Consider the following 16,281-nt stretch of genomic DNA (forward strand, 5'->3'; position numbering starts at 1 on the left):
CTTTGCTTATTCCATGGATCCTCATGGCATCAAAATGGTCTCCATGATTCCGTGCGTCCCCTCAGTGTCACAATGGTCTCCATGATTCCATGGTGCCCTTTAATGTCACAATGGTCTCCTTGGTTCTGTGAGGCTGTGAAGTGTCTTAATGGTGTCTCCATGATTCCATGAGGCCCTGCAATGTCACAATGGACCTTTGGCTCTATTGAATCTTGCAGTGTCACAAAGGCCTCTTGGTTCCAGGGCACCCCAAAGTGTCACAATGGCCTCCAGAGTTCCATGAGGCCCCATGGTATCACAAATGGATCCTTCGTTTGATGGAGCCTCTCAGTGTGACAATGATCCCTATATTTCATGGAGTCACACAGCGTCAGTACTGTCCCCTTGGTTGCATGAGGACCAGCAATGTCACAGTACTCTCCATGATTCCATGAGGCCCCACAGTGTCACAATGGTCGCTTGGTCTCACAGGGCCCCACAGTGTCACACTGGTCCCTTGGTCTCACAGGGCCCCACAGTGTCACACTGGTCCCTTGGTCTTACAGGACCCCACAGTGTCACAATGGTCCCTTGGTTCCACGGGCCCTGTGCTGCTGCATTCACCCCTCCCCTTCTCAGGCCGCCCTGCCAGCTGAGAAATGCTCCTTGGGCCTCGGCCTTGGCCAACAACCCCTGGGCTCAGCTCCTCTGCAGCTCATCAAAAACACTGTCTGCTCCAGGCACTGCTGCTGCCCAACCAGCTCCTGGTTCCTTTAGGAGCAGCCCTGGGAACTGGTTTTGTTCCCTCAGTGGCACAACATCACTGTTCTCACACTGCCAAAGAAAGCTGTTGGTGCCAAGTGCGGCCAGGATGAGCCATTGCTGGGACTGAAGCCCCTCTCTTGGGGCCCTGCAAACAGCGCTCCAAAAGGAGCCCTTGGAGCTCTCCTGGGCCAGCGACTCCCTCTGAGTGGGGCCTCTCCCAGCCGGGAACTCTCCCGTTTGCTGCACTCGGGGATCCTGAACAACGACGGAGCCTGGGTTAGGGTTAGGGTTAGGGTTAGAGCCGATCCCCCCACTCCTTCAGGCTCAACCCTTTTGCCCTTTGCTGGGGAGATGCCAAAGGATCCACAGTGAGCATTTCCTGCCCTCAGGGGAATTGCTCACAGGTGTCTTGCACTGACTCTTTGTGTCTGTGTGCACACAGGAGTGCCTGTGCTGGGGAAATGTGGCAGAAATGCTGCTCTCTGAGGGGCTTGAGTGCCTTGGATAGCTGAGTCAATCAGGCCTGTAAGAGAGGTTACATCATGACAAATAAGTTAAATGGTATTAAGAGGGTTTTTTTTGCAAAGTTTACTATGTTATAAGCTAAGTTGAATATTGTTTAATGTTATTCCACTATTAAATCCTTAAGTCACTGGTTGTAAGTGAGGTTAAATGCTGTTAAGCTCTGTACTTTTCCTAAATTGTGAAGTTGAATATATCAGTTAAGGTTAAGGTATCTGTGAAGTCCCGTTAAGTTTGACCTCTGTCAAGCTTTTATTTCTTTATTCTTTTTATCCTTGCCCTCACTGTCCTTGTGTCTCACACACACTGGGACAGTTCTCAGCTCATTTCTGGTTTGATTGCCTGGATTCTGTTTGGTTTTGTTGTTGCTTTGTTTCCCTGGTGTGCCTGAAGTGTCCAGTCAGGAGCAGAGTGACTCTTGCCAAGGAACTTTGTACTGCTGCCCCTTAATATTCAATCTGGTTTCTGCTGATCCCTTGCTGGGGATTTTTTCAGCGCTCTCAGCCCCTTGTTCGTAACAGGGTGAAGGAGCCCTGGCCCCGGCTCTGGCCCTGGGGGACACGGGGACGCTGCCGGGGGGTCCCTGTCCCCCTGTGCCACCCCCAGGGCCCCAGCCCCCGTCCCCGTGTCAGGCTCTGGGGTTGATCTTGTGGAACATCCTCTGGGGGAGGCTGTGGGGCCGGGGGCGGGGGACCTGGGGGCACAGGGGGGGACCCCGCTGTGCACGAGCAGGGTTGGACTGCTCTGGGGGGAACTGTGAGGGGGGCCGGGGCAGAGTGACCTCCCCAGGGACCTCACACAGCCCCTGTGATGTCACACAGACTTCCTGTGATGTCACACTGCCCCCTGTGATATCACACAGCTCGAACTCTGAGATGTCACTCTGTCATGTCATGCAACTGCTCTGTGGTGGTGGTGTTCACAGGGGTCCCAGGACAAGGGAAGATATGAGAATCTTGACTCCATGTTTCAAAAGGCTGATTTATTATTTTATGATATATACTATATTAAAAGAAAATTATATATTAAAACTACACCCAAAGAATACAAGAAAGTATTTCATCAGAAGGCTAGCAAGGAGTAGAAAAGAATGGAATGATTATAAAATCTTGTGACTGACCAGAGAGTCTGAGACAGACCTGTGATTGGCCATTAATTAGAAAAAAACACATGAGACCAATAAAGTTGCACCTGTGGCATTCCACAGCAGCTGATAATTATTGTTTACCTTTTGTTTCTGAGGCCTCTTAGCTACTCAGGAGAAAAATCCTGGCAAAGGATTTTTCATAAAATATGTCCGTGATACTCTGTGATGTCACAGAAGACTCTGTGATATCACAAAGTCACATTGTGACATCATAGTCTGTTTTATGGTGTCACAGACAGTTCTCTGATGTTAGTCAGTCACCTAGTGATGTCATAACCCACTCTCTGGTGTCCCAGAGCCACCCTCCATGATGGCAGAGTCTGGTCTATGGCGTCACATCCTACGCTATCATGTCACAGCCACCTCTGTGATGTCACAATCTCCTCAGTGATGTCACACAATCCTCTCTGTGATGTCATACTGCCACTCTGTAATGCCACCGCACACATTTTTACCTCAGAGCCCACTCTATGATGTCATACACTCGTGCCACCATGTCACAGCCTGCTCTGTGATGTCACAGTATCCCCTCTGTGATGCTGTAGCTGCTCAATGACCTCACACACAAAAATCTGTGATGTCATAGCCCAACCTGTGACCTCACACAACCCACTCTGTGCTGTCACACAGCCCCTTGCTGACATCACAGCTGTTCTGTGCCTCTATGACACAGCCACAGAGGTGCTGCTGTGACACAGCCCCCTCTGGCCATCCCACAGCCCTGCCAGTGCTGAGCCCCTGTGAGCTCTGTCTGTGCCCTGCTCGTGTCCCTGAGGGGCCCTGGCAGTGCCCCAGCCCTGCTGGGCTGTGCACAGGAACTGCTCCTGGCCAGAGCTGTCTCTCTGCAGCGCTGCCCTTGCCAGGAGCTGCCTCTGGGCCAGGAGCCCGGCCCAGCTCAGCAGCACAGACACAGCACAGGGACTTTATTGAGCCTCTGGGGCTTTGGTGCTCTTTGCATCAGACTCAGTCCCTCACAGTGTGCTCAAAGAACTACTCAATAACTCAAAGTGAGATTGAAGGATTGAATTTTTTTGTACTTTAATTGGATCCCTGTGAGGCACAAGACTGACAAAGTGTCCCCAGGTTCCAGGTAGAGCAGAACACTGGTGGCAGTCATGACAGGTGGGGACAAGGAAGGGAAAGGTGTCTCTGATGCTGAGGAAACCTGCGGCTCTGCTCCTGCAGGCTGTCATCATCCCCTGTCTGGCCCCTTCCTTTGCTGACAGCTCTGCCTCCTGCCTGCCTCTGCCTGCCCACACAAAGCCTGGGGCTGCTCCAGGCTCCTTCTGGGGACGTGCTGCACCACAGCCCTGCCCTGGCAGGGAAATTCCTTTCTCTTGGTGTTCAGTCTGGGCATCACCAGCTGCCCTTGGTGCAATTTTTTTCTTCTCATGCTTATATCCTCTATGAAGAAAAGCTCCAGAATCTCACCCTTCCATCCCTCCCAGGCTACTCCTGTTCTGTCCTCAGTCTCTGCCCCACTGACCCCAGAGCTATCAGCTTCTACATCCTGGTTATGTGACGAGGCCTCCATCCTGGAAGATTTTGTGTCCTCTCCAAAGTCTGTGAAAATGGAAAAATAGTGATCAAGATTATTTTCTCCGAAATCTTGCAGTGACGGAAGGTCAATGTCTTTAAATTGAATGGGGGTGGATTTACATTTGTAAGAAGGAGGAAATATTTTACAATTATAAGAATGGCACAAAACCGCAACAGTTATTCCAGAGAAGTGGATTTCCCATCACAGGAATTGTCTAGGAGCAGGACAATTTGTGCAGCCTGACCCAGTGAAACTGTCTCATCCCCAGGGACAGAATTCCCATTCTGTGGGTTCTCTGATGTGCTGGGTGCCCCCACAAGGCTTCTGGCCAGAATGTCTGCTGAGGGCAGCCAGGCTGCTGCAGGGGCAGTGACCTCACAGCCATCACCATGGCAGCCCTGTCCCCTGGGCCTGTCTCTGCCCTTTCCTCTGCCCCTGCCTTGGCTCTGCTGCCATGAAGAGTTTTGTCATTAATATCTTGTCCCCAAGGTGCTGAGGCCAATGGCTTCCCAGTCAGGCTCCTGGAGCAGAAGCTTTTCAGAGCCCAGCCAGGAATGAGCCCTGAGGCAGCAGCTCTGCAGTGGTGGCCACCAGGCCGGGCTGCCAAGGGAGGCTTCTGGCCATGGCCTGCAAGCAGCTGCTGCTGCCAGGGTGCCTTTGGTGCCTCAGGCTCTCCCTGGCCCAGCTCCCAGCACGGCACTCTGTCGACGGAAGGAGACCAGGACATCAGGTTGATCATCACAGGCCCGATTTTATTGATCAGCACAGCGGGTTAAATACAGTTCGTAATTAACTTCATGCATATTGCAAAAGTTGAGCTCAGGATTGGTTAGTTACATATCAGCAGTTACACCTACTTTTACATTCCTATGGTCCTACTTTTGATACTTTCTACATATTCTTAGGAGATATTCAGGACTAATCTCTACTCCCTTTCTCCATGTTGCAGCAAGGTCACTGATTGCAAGCTGCTGACATCTCCTTTCAGCTTGCTGACTGCTGATTTCTCAGCTTGACCAGTGGCAATATGTCAGCATGGCCTTTCTCAGCTAACCAACTATTAATAAAGCTCTCCACATTAAAGCTCTCCACATTTCCCCCGTTTTCTTCTTGTGCAAGGAAATTAGCTTGCCAGGTTTTTGCTATTGTACGGCTGACCATGTTTTGAATGCAATTAAAAACACAAGGCAAAATCAGCAAAAACAGTAAAATTACACCCAGCAGTCCTATAGCATAGATCACAAGGTTTCTTAGCCACGGTCCAAGTCCTAAGCTTTTAAGCCATTCGTCAATTCCTAAACCTTCTTCTTCCTTCAGATTGTGAAGTCCCTGTTGTAGTTCTTTTATCTTACTGTGAATGGACACCGAATGGTCAGACAGATTCATGCAACACATTCCCTCAAATTCTTCACATCCATGTCCTTGTGCTAAAAGCAAAAAATCTATGGCAGCTCTATTTTGCAAAACAGCATGGTTAACACTCTGCACATCTGTGGTTAGCATGTCTAGGATTTGTGATGTCTTGTTCAGTTCACTCTTTGCCCAGCACCCTAATTGCTTTGCTAAATTCATAGCCTTATTGGCAGATCCTCCCGGCAAGATAGTTGAAACAACCACTTGTTTGAATGTGCCCCAAAATTGTGGATCTCCTATCGAGCTGCAGTCTAAGTCATGTATGCTACGTCTCTTTCTGTTTGAATTTTGACTCAGCTGCATTAGCAAGGACACATTAGGATGAAACAATGACAGTTTACCCAAATAACAGGGTCCACCCTGTGGTCTAGCTGGTATGCCATTCCACGCCCTGTCTCCACAAATTAAAAATATTCCTGTGGGTAATTTCATTGGGGCAGTGATCTTTGTGCTGTTACATTTACTGTAATGCTGCGGAGAGATTTCACTCACATTCAGGAATGAATCTAGGGTGGCCCATGTTTCTTGTGGTCGGTTTGAAGACTTAAAGCTAAACCATCCACCAGCTGTAGTGTTAGACAAACTGGCGTTTGTACTGCCAAAAAGGTCCAATTCCTCAGGAGGAGAATGCAAAGAGGTGTTGAGTGATTGGATTAGTAAACATTGACGATAGCCATCACTCTGACCTACAGTATATCCTTGTTGCTCTGGCAATTTAATGTTTGACATGCTAGGCATACATAAGGTCTGATTTTTTATCAAACTGCAAAATTCTCCAGGAGACCATACCGGAAGTCCCACCAGGCACGTTCGAAATGGGTTAGTGACTCCTCCAAGACTAAGACAAAGTGATGATTGGTTAATTTGGTTAGCAAGTGTTACCCATTAATTTTTTTCTTGGCTGACTAAAACGTGTTATTTCTACTGCTTCACCTATTACAGCATTAAGCAATATAACAAGAACAAACCTCATTTTTTGTGAGATAAGTTTGAAGGCAAGTTAGCTTTTCCCCTTTTTGCCTTCTTTTTCTTATCTATCTTCAAACTTGCTGCTCCTATTGTTACTGGTCCTGCCACTTGCAAACTCAATTTCTGCAATTCTTAATGCAGTGGTCTAGTGCACTTTCAGGATTCCCCGTGAAGGGTCCAACAATTGAGCACTGTGTTAAAGGTACTACTTTTCTACACCTTACAGAGATTATGCGTGATTTACTCTGAATCTCAGTTCTCCTCTCAAAACATTGTACTTCCCATCGATAATAAGCAAGAATTTTTTGTTCAGGAGACTCATAAAGACGTAAAGCTTCATACGCATTTATCCCTGTTTGTCTCCTTAATTCAAGTTGCCAATTCTCTCTCCTCCGCTGCTCAAAATAACAAGGGTGACACCACAAATCACACATTAACGATTGTTCTAACCAAAAAATTCTATCACAACCCCCACAAAGCAGGGCTACCCAAGCAGCACAATGTGGATCGTGACAGGCATAGCAATGTTCCTTTGATGGATTTGTTAAACGAAAAGTTGATAATGATTCAGCAAAATCAACCAGTTCCTGGATTGTCCAACAGTAGGGTGACAGTGCTATGTGCTCCACTCCCGAGTATCCCCTCAGCTGTATCAGTAGCGGTCGTAGGACCAAAAGCAATTTCTTCTTCAGTCGCTCCTTGTCCTCCTCCGTGAGGTGGTCCACCAAGCGTTGCATCAGAAGCAGGTTTAGTCCACTTAGCAGGCACCCACAGAGGCCCTGTAGGTGAGGAAACACAAAGATATCCCCGACCCCAATATAACACTTTTGCAGGTTTTTCCCATAATCCTGTACTGGGGTTCTTATACCTAACCCAGACCTCTGTTTCCCTAGTACTTTCCTGACCTGACCTTGGATGATGTTTGATTGCAGGAGGGGCATCATCTTCCCCAAAAATACATAAATGATTAATTACATACAACACCTTAGCCAAACATGCTTGTGGATCTCTCAAATCCTGATGTTTTTCAATATATTGCTTAAGGGTACCGTTTGCTCTTTCCACTATTGCCTGTCCGGTAGGGGAGTGTGGAATACCTGTCACATGCTTAACCGACCACTGATTCAGAAATTTTTGAACTCTAGCACTCACATAAGCTGGAGCATTATCTGTTTTAATACTTTTTGGAACTCCCATGACAGCGAAGCAACTTAACAGGTGTCTGATAACATGTATAGCTTTCTCTCCTGCTTGAGCTGTAGCCCATATATAATGACTATACGTGTCTATAGTGACGTGCACACATTTGACTTTACCAAATCTGGCAATATGTGTAACATCCATTTGCCATTTCTCATTTATTTCTAAACCCCGAGGATTGACTCCAATGCCTAAACCTATTCCACTATTGTGATAACTACATGTTGGACATGCTCTAACAATAGCTTTGGCTTCTGACAAACTCAATTCAAATTGTTTTGCTAATCCTTTTGCATTTTGATGATATCTACTATGTGCTTCTCTGGCCAATGTATGCTTATCAATAGGACAAGAGTTATCAATGGGTAGAGTAACCAATTTATCTGCACGTTCATTTCCTTCTCCTAAACCTTCAGACCATTTATGGCTCCTGATATGAATCACAGAATACGCTGCATTTCTTTCCCGTAGAGCTTTCCTTAATTGTACCAACAGCTCATACAATCGTTTATTATTCACTTCCTTAATTGCTGCTTCCTCTATTCGTTTGGCTACTCCTGCAACATACATAGAGTCTGTAACCACATTTAAAGGTCCCTGTAAGTTGGATACTGCCCATACTACTGCCAACAATTCCAAAGTTTGTAAACTATCCGCAGGGTCTGCTGTGATGATTTGATGTTTCCATTGTCCTTTTTCTTGCCAAGTGACAGCAGCACGCCTTGACTTCTTTCCTGCATCGGTAAAGGCTGTAATAGCTCCTTCTATAGGGCCTTCTTCTCTCAAGGGTCAAGTAATCCAGTTCCATTCTGTCATCCATTGCAAAACTCTAGGCACTAATTTGCTGGTATCCACTTTTGCAGATGATGTCAATAATGCTTCCTGTAAATCCTTTGAGTTAATCAGGTACCAGTCCAAGGTTTCTTTTTCCATAGGCAGTCTAATGGTAGCAGGTTCTCTACCATTCACTTCAAGAATTCTGAGACGCCCCTTTTTGATTAATGCAGCCAATTGTTCCATTTTTGAACATATTGTTTTCTTATGCTGTAATGGTGGAGACAACCATTCCAACACCTGTATCTCCCCCATTTTCTCCTGTTGTTGAGAGAGAGCACCAAGCAGGTGGCAAGGGCTATTCCAGATAGTAAGGTCAATAGGGTGGTCAAGTTGTCGACGAGACACGTACCCCTGTTGTACACAGTCACTGATTTGTTGCAAGGCAAGACGATGCTCCTGTGTCAGGCATACAGGAGTAGTAGGGTCAACACCCTTTAATAAAGGCCGCAGGGTTTCTAACAAATGATTCGGTATTCCCACAATAGGCTTTAGCCACTGTAAGTCCCCCAGCAACTTCTGTGCATCATGTAGAGTCTTAATGTCCAGTTGTAACTCCAATTTTTGAGGTATCACTTTTTGATCCATCAAAGTCCATCCCAAATATTTCCAGGGCTTTGTAGTTTGAATTTTCTCTGAAGCAATATCAAGTGAATATGAAGCAAGGGTATTTCTAATAATGTCAATCTGCAAAGAGGAAAATGGTTGTTGCTGTGCAAACAAGATATCGTCCATATAATGATATATTATGGTTGCTGGCCATCTGCGACGTAGTGGCTGTAATGCTGCATCAACATAAAGCTGACATAAAGTCGGGGAATTCCGCATGCCCTGTGGCAAACAAATCCATTCAAATCTTTTATCTGGTTCTCCACGATTTATTGCTGGTAAAGTAAAGGCAAATCTTTTTGCATCATTAGGATGCAGGGCAATGGTGAAGAAACAGTCCCTTAAGTCGATGATTAAGAGTGGCCAGTGTTCTGGAATCATAGGTGGATTAGGAAGACCAGGCTGTAAGGCCCCCATAGGTTCCATTTGATCATTTACAGCCCGCAAATCATGTATTAAACGATATTTCCCTGATTTCTTTTTGATCACAAAAATAGGTGTATTCCAGGGGCTCGTGGAAAGTCGTAAATGTCCCTTTGAATATTGTTCCTCCACTAATTCATGAGCATGCATAAGGTTTTCCCCTTTTAGAGGCCATTGCTTAACCATCACCGGTGTATCTGTTTTCCAGGTGAGTGGAATGGGGAAAGTCCAAGCAATGGCAATTACCCCAAAGGGTGCTGATTAGTTAACACCACTCCCAGTTGTGTTAAAATGTCCCTTCCAATTAGGCAGGAGACTGTAGGAGGCAGTTGCACAATTGAAAACACAGCAGATATATGTTGATCTTCAATGGACACAGACAAAGAAGGTGACCTGCTTGCCAATGTAAATCCTCCTACTCCGGTGAGCATGTTTGCTGATGGGAATAGAGGCCAATGCTGTGGCCATGCCTCTGGAGAAATAATGCTGGTATCTGCTCCTGTATCCAATAATCCATAAAGGGTTATGCTTTCATGCCCATAAGTAACTGTGACCTTTTGCTTTGGTCTGTTTTGTAAATCCACAGTTAAAAGTGTAACACCAGTGGAGCCAAAACCCTTTTCATCCCGTGCTTGTTCAGTAAATGGTTGTATTCCAGAGGTCATTTGTGATAGTGGTATCAATTGTGCAATACGTTGTCCTTTTGTAATTTTAATTGGAGGATAGAGGGTGTAAGCCATGATTTTTATTTCCCCTGTAAAGTCTGCATCAATAACTCCAGGCAAAACAAATAATCCCAACATAGTTGTAGAAGAGCGTCCTAATAATAATGCTCCACATGTTTGTCCATTTAATATAAGAGGACCCTTTACTCCAGTTGGTATTTTCTCAGGAAGATTGGTCATTATTATTATTTCTATTGCGGCAGATAAGTCCAAACCGAGGCTCCCTGTTGTTGCGGGTTGCAGGCAGGAGGTGGCTGCGATGTCGCGGCAGCTGGTGCCGGTGTCTCTGATGTCACGGCAGCTACATGTGTCTGGGCGCGGCCCCCGTGAAACGCGCTCTGCTGACAGTTTCCCGACCGTCGTCTACAAGCTGTGGTGTTGTGGGAGCTGGATCGGCAGTGTTGACACCATACACCAGTTGCTCTGCAGGCTCGGCGTGTGTGTCCCTCAGAGCCGCACCGGTAGCACTTGAGAAATGGCTTTGAACCTCCTTGCGTGAATGAGCCGCTTCGGAGAGGAGCAAGGGCAGCTAACACCTGATTCTGAGCAGCTAACACCTGATTCTGATTAGACTCTGCCTGCTTTTGTAACCCCAATCCTAACTCCTTTATAGCATCTACTAGAAATGCCTGTGAAGCAGTTGGCATTAATGCCATTCGCTCTAATGCTTCCTCAATGGTCCAATTTGCTCCCAAAGTAGATAATACTCTTTGGGTTGCTGGATTACTATTTTGAAGGGCACACTGCTTCAATATCGCCCCCTTAAGAAAGTCTGCCACACCGGCCCGATCTATAGCAGCAGCCGCCCTATCGATAAAATTTCCAAATGATTCTTCTCTACCTTGCTTAATACCCATATAAATTGGTAATCCCCCTGGCTCTTTAACCATATCTATCGCTGTACGCATCAATCTCATAGTCTCTCTAAGCTTATCTGGTCCCAATATCATCTGTGCCTCTGTACGCAGAAATGCTCCTAATCCCATAAGTTCATCCACTGTCACTCCATGCAATGGATCTCCCGGAGCCCGTTGTACAGCAACTGACTCATTTACTAATGCTTGCCAATGTGCATTAAACAATAATTGTTGATGCTGAGTAAATATTAAACGCACTATCCCTTTTAAATCATTTGGGCATAAAATCTGAGTGTTAAAGATATAATCTAACATTTGCTTAACAGGTTCACTTTTTACACCAAACTGACTAACTGTAGAACGTAGCTGAGCTAACAACTTCCAATCTAAGGCAGAATATGCTGCCACATTATGCATTAAATTCCCCTGTGCATCATATTGTGGTGTATAAGTAACCGGACATGCAAGACTAGAAGCTATTTCTACGGCTTCACTATCTCCCATTTGCATCACCTCTTTTGCCAAAGCAGACCAAGCTTCCCTCCTTTGTTTAGCCATTTCCCCCCATAGATCACGGTGTGCCCCTGGGATGGGAGCTGGCTCTTTGGAGGTGCTATGCTGCTGGCATTTTAGTGCAGGCGCTGAGTTTTCGCATTGGGAAGGCAGTAAAGCAGAGGACGGCTCGCGCGGGGGAAGCGACCCCCCCGCTGGAGCTGTCTGTGAAGCCGGGGCCGGCCCGAAAGAAGCCGGCTCACGCGGGGGAAGCAGCCCCCCCGCAGCTGCAACCGGAGCTTGCTCAGGCAAAGCCGGCGCGCGCGGGGGAAGGAGCCCCCCTCCCGCCGAAGCTGAAACCGGAGCTTGCTCAGGCAGAGCCGGCTCACGCGGGGGAAGGGGTCCCCCCGCCGGAGCTGTAACCGGAGCTGGCCTGCTCGGGGGTAGCGGCGGAGGCAAAGCCGGCGGCGGAGGCAGAGCTGGCTTGCTCCCCCCACCATCCGACCCGCCTGAAGCCGGCTGTGGAGGCAAAGCTGGCTTGCTTTTACCTCTCCCACCCGGCTCGCCTTCCCCCTCAGGCAAGGGAGGGGCAGACGGTTCCGCACTTTCTAAAAGCATGTCCTCAACACCACTATGCTGGGGATTTTTAGGCATAAGTATCTTAGTTACAGAAGGTGCTAAAGGGTCATCCTCACGACCATATCCTATATTCCTCTTATGAGCTTCTGTAGCCCTTTCTGCTGCCTTTCTCTCAGAGACCTGCTGAAGCAATGCATTATACACTACCCGCCATAATTTCCCAAACTTTTTAGCTGATTTATCCCCATCTAACACAGAGTCCATTAACACCTCTCCAAAATTTTTCCACTCTGAAAGCTCATGTACTGTATGTGGGTTAGTAAACATACCTATAGAATGACCATAAGCTAACAACCCCGGTAATTCCTTTTTTAAATCTATCTCTTTTACCCCTCGCTTTTCTAAATATGAAGAGAATAAATCATATGCCGCTTGCCTATCCATACCTATTCAGCGCACGCTGTCGCAGCTCCAGACTTCGGCGGCACGTAGAGACTTGAGCGATCCTCAAGGGTGCTTTTTATAAATAATCCAGTCTTTGTAAATAATCCGGCACCGTCCCGCTGCAAGGACTCTCACCCAACTTCCGGACCGTGGCGAGTTCCCTTTTTTCTTTGTAATCCGAGAAAAAAGGACAGGGGTTTAACGTTGCCGCATCGTTGCCCGCAGCGTTGCCCGCATTCTCCACCATTTGTCGACGGAAGGAGACCAGGACATCAGGTTGATCATCACAGGCCCGATTTTATTGATCAGCACAGCGGGTTAAATACAGTTCGTAATTAACTTCATGCATATTGCAAAAGTTGAGCTCAGGATTGGTTAGTTACATATCAGCAGTTACACCTACTTTTACATTCCTATGGTCCTACTTTTGATACTTTCTACATATTCTTAGGAGATATTCAGGACTAATCTCTACTCCCTTTCTCCATGTTGCAGCAAGGCCACTGATTGCAAGCTGCTGACATCTCCTTTCAGCTTGCTGACTGCTGATTTCTCAGCTTGACCAGTGGCAATATGTCAGCATGGCCTTTCTCAGCTAACCAACTATTACTAAAGCTCTCCACATTAAAGCTCTCCACAGCACTCTGCCCTTGTGCCCAAGCCCTTCCCTGTGCTGGGGCTTGCCTGGGGCTTTTCCTGAAGCGGGACCTGTCCTGCTGATGGCACAGGAAAGGCAGTTCCTGCTGGAGCAGGAGGCTCTGCCTGCAATGGGCTCCAACAACTTCAGAAAGGCCCTGTTGACTTCAAAATTGCTGCCTAGAGAACTATATTCTAATAATTGTTATAGCTAATGAACTGTGGAGTAAATGAATGTAGTTAAGTTCTTTCTTCTAATCATGATTAGAATCAATTAGAGGAATATTTATATAAATCTATCGGGTATCCCATCATTAACTCTGTGGGACAAATTGGGTTAAAGGTTCAAATCCACCTCTCCAATCCTTTACACCTGTGACAAAGTCTGGGGCTGGGATTGGATCCAGCCGCTCCCAGTCTCCTCTCTTTGAAGGAATTTTAGAAGCCTAGGAGCCCTGCAGGGGTTTGAGGATCTGTGGTGGCTGTTCAGTGTCATTTCTCCACCTCATGATTTAGCAGAAGTTTTTCCAATAAAGAAATAAAGCCTTTGCCTGAAGCTCCCTCTGTACCCATGACAGGAACCCCTGTGAGTGTCTGGGACATCCCAGCTCTTTGGCAGCCTGGGGACTCCTGGGATGTCACCGTGGAGCCTCCATGAGTGCCTGTGACAGATCGGTGCCTTTGCAGCCCAAGGTCCCCTGGGATGTCATCATGGAATGGCTGTGACTGCCTCTGACCACAGGGCTCTTTAGCATCCCAGAAAGCCCAGGGAGGTCTCCATGGAGCCCCTGTCTGTGCCTGTGACATTCCAGCTCTGGAACAGCCTGGAGCCTCTTGGAAAGTCCCCATGGATTCCCTCTGAGGGTCTGTGACAAATCTGATCCTTAGCAGGCAATGATCACCAGGACCCTGTTGCTATGGTCAGTATCCATGGCAACCATTACCAGGGCCCTGTTGCTATGGTCAGTTTCCATGGCAGCTCCATGGAGACCCCATGCCAGGGGTGGTTGCCATGGACACCAGCTCAGGCCTGCAGCCACAGCCCGTTGCCATGGCAATCATTGGCAGCCCCATCCCCAGGTTCATGGGATCCCAGAACCACAGAATTGGCTGAGCTGGGAGGGACCCATCAGGATCCTCCAGTCCAACTGCTGGCCCTGCACAGCACACCCCAACAATGCCAGCCTGGGCCTGGCAGCGCTGTCCAAACGCTGCTGCAGCTCAGAGAGCCCTGGAGCTGGGACCCTTCCCTGGGGAGCCTGGGCAGGGCCCCAGCAGCCTCTGGGCAAAAACCTTTTCCTGACATCCAACCTGAGCCTGCCCGGACTCAGCTGCAGCCGTTCCCTCCACTCCTGTCCCTGGGCACCAGAGGGAAGAGGTTCCCACAGCCCCAGCCAGGGACCCGCTCCCAAGGCTGTTGCCATGGCCACCAGGGCTGGGACCAGCTGGGATCCTCGGTTTCCATGGGCCGGGCTTCAGGAATGGGATTTCCCAAATTCCTGCTCCTGCTAAAACTGCGCTGCCCTCCCTGCCCTCCCACCTCTTGTGGAAAGAACAGAAGTCAAAGATCCCAGGCTGGGATAAGAAAAATTTATTGGGAACAGCAACGAGATAAGGAACAAACAAGAACAGAAATAATACTGGTAACAGAAAGGATAAAATAAAGGGAAAACTACAACACAACTGGCTGTCTCTTCCTGTCCTCAATTTTCCACTGCCTGGAAAGGACACCCTTCTTCTCAGGAGAGAGAGAGAGAGATTCCCTTTCCTTCCCTCTGGCAATGTCCTGAGGTGGGAGAGAATATAATGACATGGTCATGCCCAGACCTTCATGTGTTTTTTCAGAGCCACATCATGTCCATTGGCAGGGGCAGGAAAAGGTACAAGTGTTTTCCCAGACTGGATCACGGGAAACATGGATCACCAGGGCTCTGCTTAACATGGGTCCACCATGGGGGTTAAAGCTGGAGCAGTGCACGAAGCTCCTCCTGCACTTGGGGCATTGGCAGAGCTTACTTTACCGGTGCCTCCTTTGATGTCTGGTCAAGTGAGAGCTCCGGGTGAAGCTCTTCCCACACTGGGGACACTCATAGGGCCTCTCCTCAGTGTGGATGCGCCGGTGCCTGATGAGGGTGCAGTTGTGCTTGAAGCCCTTCCCACAGTCGGGGCAGCAGAAGGGCCTCTCCTCTGTGTGAATCTGCTGGTGGCAGAGGAGACTGGAGCTGGTGTGAAACCTCTTCCCACACTCAGGACACTCGTAGGGCCTCTCTCCAGTGTGGATGCGTTGGTGGGTCACAAGGTGGGAGCTGCAGCTGAAGCCCTTCCCACATTCTCCACACTCGTAGGGCCATTCCCCAGTGTGGATCATCTGGTGGCTGATGAGGGTGCTGCTCTGTCTGAAGCTCTTCCCACACTCCAAGCACTTGTGGAGCTTCTCCCCATCATGAAGCTGCTCCTGGGCCATCAGCTCCAAGAACTGGCTGAAGCTCTGTCCACCTTCCTGCCTCTGGGTAAGTCTTTCCTCGTCAGAGCACCCTGGGCTGGGTTTGGAGCCCCTCTTCCTGCAGGATCTCTGGGGATTTTCCTCCCCATTAGAATTCTGCACTGTGGAGTCAATCAAAACAGCCTCTTCCGTGAGGTTCTGCCAAGGAGATTTTTCCTCCCTGGTCTCCATCATCAGCTTTTTGTTTGGGGAAGGAAGGAGAAGGAGAAGATGGGATTTGCCTCCATTCCAAAAGGAAGGGGAAGGAGATCCCCCCAGTGCATCCCTGGCAGGACGGTCTTGGCACCAGGGTTGTCCTGCAGCTGGGGGCCGTGCTGGGCTGGGAGACGGAGCAGGAGAGAGGGGGAAAGGGGCACTGACTTCCTCCTCACCTGCCTGAGTGTCCCGGGGCTCCTTCCTCTTCCTCGCAGCCTCCTCCTCCATCCAATCAAAGTTTGGGAATGGGAAATCCTGTTCTGGGAAGAAAACAAAGGGTGTGCACATTGTCTTTTGTTCCGGGATCTGTGTTGGGCTGGGAGATGGAGCGGGAGAGAGGGGGAAAGGGGCACTGACTTCCTCCTCACCTGCCTGGGTATCCCAGGGCTCCTTCCTCTTCCTCGCAGCCTCCTCCTCCATCCAATCAAGGTTTGGGGATGGGAAATCCT

The 16,281-nt window shown here is 48.5% G+C and overlaps 1 pseudogene; it reads right to left on the reverse strand.

Moving 5' to 3' along the window:
• Positions 1-14,986: 14,986 nt before the first annotated feature.
• LOC141729557 (uncharacterized) lies at positions 14,987-15,598 on the reverse strand (annotated as a pseudogene).
• Positions 15,599-16,281: the final 683 nt, after the last annotated feature.

The sequence above is a fragment of the Zonotrichia albicollis genome, chromosome 7 (assembly GCF_047830755.1).
Source record: "Zonotrichia albicollis isolate bZonAlb1 chromosome 7, bZonAlb1.hap1, whole genome shotgun sequence".
In the NCBI taxonomy this organism is placed as follows: domain Eukaryota; kingdom Metazoa; phylum Chordata; class Aves; order Passeriformes; family Passerellidae; genus Zonotrichia; species Zonotrichia albicollis.